The 8,503-nt window shown below is 37.2% G+C and overlaps 1 long non-coding RNA gene across 1 annotated transcript; it reads right to left on the bottom strand.

Annotated features, from left to right (window-relative positions):
• Positions 1 to 1,051: 1,051 nt before the first annotated feature.
• LOC133237494 (uncharacterized) lies at positions 1,052 to 6,773 on the bottom strand. Its single transcript, XR_009733216.1, has 2 exons — positions 6,684 to 6,773; positions 1,052 to 1,470 (listed from the first exon to the last, which is right to left on the bottom strand). It is a non-coding gene; the product is annotated as an uncharacterized LOC133237494 (long non-coding RNA).
• Positions 6,774 to 8,503: the final 1,730 nt, after the last annotated feature.

Below are 8,503 nucleotides of genomic sequence, written 5' to 3' on the forward strand. Positions count from 1 at the left end.
AAAAAATTTTTTTTCTAATTTAGAAGCTGAGAATTGAATCTTTGTCTTCCATTGTTCTCCAGGAACCTCTCATGCCTGAGGAAGAAAACCTAGATGGTCTTGGTTACTGCAAGAAACTGAAGTGGTGTGAAAATGCAAAGAGTTGGACATGACTGAGTGCCTAAGCATGCATGCATGAAAATGGATTATGAAGAAACAAGAATTTTGTGAGAATTAAAAACAACATAGGACAATTAAAAAAAAAAAAACATGTCTATACAAATGAAAATGCACTAAAGAATATTGAACTAGTGATAGAAGCATCCTGTAGGAATGGTGTTTAGTAAATTCTGGAATGAAGACTGATATAAAAGAAGACAGAGTATATTCTTGGAATAATGGGTAAAGGCAAGATGACGGTGCATTTCCTATGGCAATCTCTGGAAAGTCAATGATGTACAGGCTCATTTGGATCAACTTTTCCAAAAATAGTTGCTGAGTGAAATACTGGACTTTAATTTATGCAACAATACACTGAGGTAAACCTATTGAAGACACATCACGGCATGGACTGGGCTAGATTCTACTATAGAAACAAGGTAGGTGAGATCATTCCAAAGCCCTAGACAGAATATCCTAATTGAATCAAGTTGAAAGGCGGGGCATGAGTAATGGGATTGGAAAGACAATGAGAACATTGCTTTTCAGGTGACCCTAGTGGTAAACCCACTCCAGTATTCTTGCCTGGAGAATCCCATGGATGGAGGAACTTGGTGGGCTATAGTCCACGGGTTGCAAAGAGACATGACTGAGCAACTTCACTTTCACTTTAGTGGTAAAGAACCCACCCACCAATGCAGGAAACATAAGACACACTAGTTCTATGCTTGTGTTGGGAAGATCCCCTGGAGAAGGGCATGACAAACCATTCCAGGATTTTTGCCTGGAAAATCCCATGGATTGAATCCATAGGGTCCTAAAGACTTAGACACAACTGAAGCAACTCAGCACTCAAGAAGGTGGGTTAAGGTGGAGGTTCTTTGAACCAATAAGTGACCTGTACACTAATGTATCGATGTGTATGTAGTGCCTTTCTCACATCTATTCCATCCATTGTCTAAGGAAACATTTTCGGGGAATTTGAATGCAGTATTTTTCCCCCTCAGTATTCTTCAAGACAGAGACTGTCTAAGAATGTTCCAGTTCTCTCTCCCAGGCTGCCACAGCTGTTTAAGCAGATATTTGAAGAACTGTCAGAATCAAGGGACAGAGAGTGGAAAGGGCAGACAAGGGAAGCAGAAGGCAGTGCAAAAATATGGGAAGTGCCGCAGTAGCTGACCATTGTGCCAATTTCATGCTTTCACACCTTTGAATGAGTGTTCAAAGTGTTTCATTTTGAGAGCCTCAGACAGTGGAGCGCTGATTGTGATGGCTTCAGGCATTTCAGGGCACAGCTGGCCACTCGGCCACCCCTGTGTCCATGGCAGTTTTCTAAAAATAAGGGAAATAAAATATAGGTTATTTTCAGCTCTGATGGGTAAATCGCACTGTGAGAACAACTGCAGGATCAGTGTTGGAATCTTTTTTCCCCCTTCCTTTTGTTTTTCTTTTTTTCAAAGCCACATCAACTTTGGGGGATATGATTCTGCTTTCAAATAGTATGAAAGAAACAGTAAGAAAGAAAAATGCCATTTAGGATAAATAATGAATTCTGAGCCTTAGTTTTCCAATTTGTCTAGCCAGTCTCAAATTTTGTCTTAAAGAAAAACAAAACAAAACAAAACAAAACTGAGGGACAAACAGTCTAAAAATAGCTGTTGATATGTTGTTGTTTAGTGCTAAGTCTTGAACTAGTACTAACTAGTCTTTAGCAACTCCATGGACTGTAGCCTGCCAGGGTCCTCTGTCCATGGGATTTCCCAGGCAAGAATACTGCAGTGGGTCTCCATTTCCTTCTCCAGGGTATCTTCCCAACCCAAGGATAGAACCCAAGTCTCCTTCATTGGCAGGAGGATTCTATACCACTGAGTTGCCAGGGAATATGTTACACTTACTAAAAAATGAACAAACAAACAATAAACCACTTTTAAATGAGTGGTTTTATATGAAATTATTACTTATTAAATTTATCTAAATGTTTATTGAATATATTTACATTGTTAATTGACTACCTCTTAAAATAAATGAATATGGTAAATAATGTATCCCAAACTGTGTCTTCCTTTTTCTCTATTTGAGAGGTAGATGTCAGAAGGTCTAAGTTCTAGACATAGTTCTGTTGCTTATTGGTTTGTGTTAAACTTGAAAAGTCATTTCTAGAAGAGCTTATTTTTTCTATCAGTAAAGTGAGAAAATATTTCTATAGTAACATAAAGTCATAGAATTTGTTAATACTTAAGGAATTTTAGAAGTCATTTAGTTAATGTATTTCATTTTACAGATGAGAAAGTTACAGGTCACACAGTTGGTTGATGGAACATTTTTAATGAGAATCCAACTGTCCTAATGACTGACCTATACGCTTTACACATTGTTGCCATCATCACTTTTGCTTTGTATAAATCTTTCACTCCTATAAATTCAGTCCACTCATTCTTACTCCAGCCACCAACATCACACTTTTAATTTATTTCCCCACAAATGGCTACTATTTTAGAAATCTCTAAAACGTCTACCTAGCAACGTCATGAGCAAACCAAGGGCATCCTCGTCCTGTCATTTTCCCTGACTGCCCTTGCAAACATAGCACCTTCTCCTTTGGGACTGCACTTCATCTAATAGCTCTATCACTTAAGCCATCCACTGACAAAATCAATGAATAATACAAGCTGTCTAGGGGAACTTGCCTACTTCTTTGTGTTCTCAGCAGCTAGAACTGTGCATTCAGCCATAATTTCCTGATGTGTAAAAGGAGAATAATAGTATCACCTCTTTCATAAGACATTTGTGAAGATTAAATGTTATACATGCATATCAACTTAGATCAGCTTTTGATATCTATATCTATCTTGGTAATTGTTATATTACTATTTATTGTTGATGAGGATGACAATGATGATGCTTTGCGGAAGCAAAACATTGTCTTCTGCAGAAGTACTGACCAAATTCCCAAACACCACTTCTAATAACGACAAGCTGAAAAGTAAAGAAATAATTAAGCTAAGTGTTTCTTCATCCTTCTTTAAAGAGAATTCTATTTCTCAATTCCCTGAGTACTTGAGATTGCCTGAATTTCTTAGAGCCAAATTGACAATACAATAGGATGTATATTTCTAGAGCAATTAAGCTTTCATTGCCTTGCCTTAGGGTTCCGATTTCTTATACCTTTGATTCAAAGGTAATGAAAGTTGAAGATTGGTGACATTTCTAGATTTTTTTTTTAAGTATTTGATCCCCATAAATTTTAAAGACTTCTACATGCGTAGATAAGGTGGGGAGAAATTGTAGGGGGTAGGATACATGCTTTCTTTTTCATTAGACAATGGTAACAGAAATATATTTATACCTAGAGCTGCTGGAAAAGTACATGCTAAATTAGCAGCCACACGTCATGTATCTTGTTACAATGGGGGGACTCGCTAATGAAAGGCAGCATGAAAGATATTCTCAACTGGGACTCAGGGTATTAGAGTTTTGCCACATTCTACTACTTGGTATCTGAAAGACAAGTTATTTCTTGTTTCCAAGCTGAAGCTTCTTTATCCGCGATCTTCTTGAGTCCAACTTGACTTAGTTTAAGTTTGAAATTCTAAAAATGTAATATCTTTGGGTAAGATTTAACAGCCCTATTTCAGACCCAGTAAGGGGCAACTTTGTGCTGCTTGGGACCATTGTTGCTTCCAGTAATGGAACAATGTTTTTGTTTCATCAACATCATACTCAGAATTATAAATTCTGTGATAATCATATTTTATAAAAAACAAGGAGGGAGGATATATTATCTTACTGGTCTAATTCTATATCACTAAAGTGAAGTGAAGTGAAGTTGCTCAGTCGTGTCTGATTCTTTGCGACCCCGTGGACTGTAGCATGCCAGGCTCCTCTCCATGGGATTCTCCAGGCAAGAATACTGGAGTGGGTTGCCATTTCCTTCTCCAGGGGATCTTCCCAACCCAGAGTCTCCCGCATGGCAGGCAGATGCTTTATCCTCTGAGCCACCAGGGAACACTCTATATCACTAGACATTTGTCTATATCACTAGACATTTGTCTATATCACTAGACATGACAAACAATCTTTTGTGGTTAGCCCAGTTAAACAACGAATTAATCAACACAATGTGACTGTGGATGTTCAGGGAACCAAAAAATTGTTGATAGTGTGTAAAGGTGACAAGAAAAGAAGCAAGTCTTTTCCTATGGGGTATCTTGTTTGAGAGATAAGCCTCAAATATATGAATATATATATAGTCTAGAACTCTCTTCTCTTTCTTTACATTGCAAGTGTATCTTGTAGCCATAAGTTAAATTGGTTTAAGGCATTGATGTGGAATAGTCTAATATGTTTGTATCATGTTATATGGGATTATTTGAAGAATTAGTCTGTCAGTATATGATTAACGTAATTTGTACTCTTTGGAAACAGTCATTGATCTCTTCAGAGATATTTACTCTGCATATCTACAGCACTTTATCTATAACCCTCTTGAGAAGATAAATGTATCACTTTATAGTTATGAGTTTATGTATACCACCTTTCCAATATACTATGTGACATTTAAAGATAAACATTTTATCTTCTATATATATCTTCTCTAAGGTTTACCAAAATACCTGATACATAAGGTGACCATATGTCCAATTAGCATAAGACAATTCTGGTTTATTGTTGTATCATAATTATAGATAGTACTCCCCTTTACACATGACATAGTTCTTATTAGTTGATAGATTATTTGGTCAACCTACTTATACATATATATTCCCTATAAATATTTATATAAATAATTCCCAGAATGAAACCCTCTCCTTTTATTGGGTTCTATATCTATGCTCATTTTCATTGTGAAACACTAGAGAACAGAAGACATGTGATGAGAGCAACTAGGAGAATTACTTTGGGAACTATAAAGACGTATGCATGCTACGTACTAAGTCCCTTCAGTCATGTCCGACTCTTTGCAACCCTAAGGACTGTAGCCCACCAGTCTCCTCTGTCCACAGAATTCTCCAGGCGAGAATACTGGAGTGAGTTGTCATGCCCCCTACCAGGGGATCTTCCTAACCCAGGGATCAAAGCCATGTCTCTTATGTCTCCTGCATTGGGAAGTGGGTTTTTTACCATTAGTGCCACCTGGGATGTCCCACATAGATGTATAGCTTGATATGAATTTGGAGGCCATTTAATCTTCATTCAGTGAAGAGATTTTTCTCCAGAATCCCTGAAGGAAGCCGTACAATCTTGGTTTCTTTATGAATGTGGTACAACTATATGTGTGTGCCAGGTTTTGTCCTTAGTACTGAATTGTAACACTACTAGAGCGGATATGTTTCTTGCATTCATGAAAAATAGAACTTATTTAAAGGAGACAGTATACAGAAACATCAAACACATAAACATATATTAGAATCATGATGGTTACTAGGAAATATAAAGGTTCATTGAGATCAAACAAAGGTCCATATAGTCAAAGCTATGTTTTTGGGTTTTTTTGTTTTTTGTTTTCCAGTAGTCACCTATGGATGTGACAATTGGACTATAAAGAAGGCTGAGGGTCAAAGAATTGATGCTTTTGAACTGTTGTGTTGGAGAAGACTCTTGAGATGGACTGCAAGGAGATCAAACAGTCAATCCTAAAGGAAATCAATCCTGAGTATTTATTGGCAGGACTGATGCTGAAGCTGAAACTTCAATACTTTGGCCACCTGATGAGAAGGGCTGACTCATTAGAAAAAGACCCTGATGCTGGGAAAGATTGAAGGCAGGAGAAGGGGATGACAGAGGATGAGATGGTTGGATGGATTCACTTATCCAATGGACAGGAGTTTGATCAAGCTCCAGGAGATGGTGAAGGACAGGGAAGCCTGGTGTGCTGCAGTCCATGGGGTCGCAAAGAGCTGGACACAACTGAGTGACCGAACAACAACAAATGTAGATGAGAGTGACAAGGGTTCAGTGCAGAACTCTCGGGGGAAGTATCATTATTGTTTGGACTTGAATGATTAACAGAACAAGGCTTGGAATGAGGGTGGAGGAAGAGTATTCCTGGATGAAGGGCAACAGAGAGTGAAACACTGAAGTGGAAAAGAGCTTAGAAATTTTAACAAACTAAAAGAAGGCTAATAAACCCTAGAGGAATTAAAGATGGGGTTGAAGGTTGCTACAAAGCGATACTGAAGTGGGAGGACAGGACAAATTATGTATATTTAGAAACACAACTGATTCTTGTACCACCGCATTCTCTAATGTTTCTTTGACCATGGTCAATTTAACAGGCCCATATGGAAATTATGATGGAGGAACAATATCCATATTTATAACCCACAGCCTTTAGTTGGTTATAATTTTTAGTGTTTCCTTAATATTGAATATTTATTCATTCAAGAGGGTGATGATTTCTATTTTAGCTAGAGTTAAGAGGAAGACCAAAGTAATTATTTCAAAGTAAACCACTCCAGTCACTGGGACTGTCTACTCATCCCTTGCTCCAGCCCCTCTACCCCTACATCTTTTTTTTTTAAGAGCCATTTCCATGCTAATTGAACCTTTTTTCCTTGAGAGTTCCTCTGCTCTTATAAAGCCTTCCTCTTCTGGAGCATTTAATCCCCAGCTTGAAGCATCACTGTTGATTGCAGTGAAGACAGTGATGTCACAAATGGGGGATTATGACTTCACAGGAGAAATAAGAGAGCAAGACAGACAGTTTCAAGAGACCAAGATCTTTTATTTATGAGAATGTCTCTATTAATCAAAAGGGGAGTGAAATACCAAACATATAGAAAATGACAGCAGAATTGTAGCTAAATAAAATGTTCTTCAAAATTATCCTGGCAATGTCACTTTCTCTTTAGAGGATTCCTGAGAAATGCTATTGCAGAGGATAGGTTTGAGATTCCAAATCTCCCTAGGCTCCACACTTGAGAAATACTTAGCCCCGGGGTAATTGAAAGCATAATCAGGCCAGAAGCAAGCTCTACTGTGTCTTGCCTACATTGCAAGTTTAAAGTTGCTCAGGGTCCTTACCTGACCTCCTTCACTTGGGTCCTTGGGAAAGCTCTGCCCCATTCCATTCTGCCAGCAAAATTATTAGGTTCTAAGGTGTATTTTTAAATGATTTTAATTACAAATTCAATTGCTTTAATGGATAGAAGACATTCAAGTGATATTTTTGTGTTTGAGTGAATTCGGATAGTTGTGACTTTCAATGAAGTGGCCATGTCACCTAAGTTGTTCAATTTATGAACATGAAATTGCTCATAATGTTCTCTCACTACCCTTTATTATTTATATTTATTTATATGTCTGAACTGGGTGTTAGTTGCAACACTTGGGATCTTCAGTTTTCTTTGCAACATGCACAATTTTTAGTTACAACATGCGAACTCTTTACTTGTGCATTCATCTATATTAGCAACACGCATCTCTACTTTTTAAAAGATTATGCTAACTAAAAATTAATCAATTTTATTGTTTTCAAATTATTGGCTTTTTAAAAAGTGATTTTCCCTTTTGTTTTTCTGTTTACAAGTTCAGTTATTTCTACTCTTATTACAGTATTACATTCTTTCTGCTTGCTTTAGGTTTACTTTGTTATTCTTTAATTTCTTAATGAAGAAGCTTGGATGACTGATTACAGACCTTTCTTCTTTCCTATCATGTGTTCTTAAGGCTATAATTTTGCTGCTAAATGAATTTCAATGATTTGTATTTTAGTTTATATTTAATTCAATTTTTTTGTTTGTTTTACAAATTTTATTTGAAATTTCCTCTTTGTGCTCTGATTATTTAGTACTATATTGTTTAATTTAAGATATTTGGAGATTTTATAGACACTTGTTATCAACTTCTAATTTAATTGTGTTATGATCTGAGAAGATACTTTGCATTATTTCTGCTTCTAAATTCTATTTGTTCTGAAACAGGAGGGAAGGAAGTAGAGCACAGTTTTTAAAAGAGTGACATAGCCATAGGACATGATAAAAACTGATTAGTACCAACTAGGTCCAAGATGTTGGAAAATTCAGCTTCAGGTAGCCTTAAGCCTTATTATGTGCTCACTGTAATGTGTAAACTAAATGACTTATCCACCAGAAGCTTGACAGTTCTGAGCCCAACCATTAGAGGTCAAAAAGTGAGCAGTGGCCCAATTCATGGAAATCCATATCCCTTCTCTGAAATAGTTGAAATAATCCTCCCACTTATTAGCCTATAAGATTACCCAGTACATAAAAACTAACTAGACAGTAAAGAATCTGCCTGCAATGCGGGAGTCCTGGGTTCAATCATTGGGTTGGGAAGATCCCCTGGAGGAGGGCATGGCAGCCCACTGCAGTATTCTTGCCTGGAGAATACCCATGGACAGAGG

The sequence above is a fragment of the Bos javanicus genome, chromosome 24, assembly GCF_032452875.1.
Source record: "Bos javanicus breed banteng chromosome 24, ARS-OSU_banteng_1.0, whole genome shotgun sequence".
Classification (NCBI taxonomy): domain Eukaryota; kingdom Metazoa; phylum Chordata; class Mammalia; order Artiodactyla; family Bovidae; genus Bos; species Bos javanicus.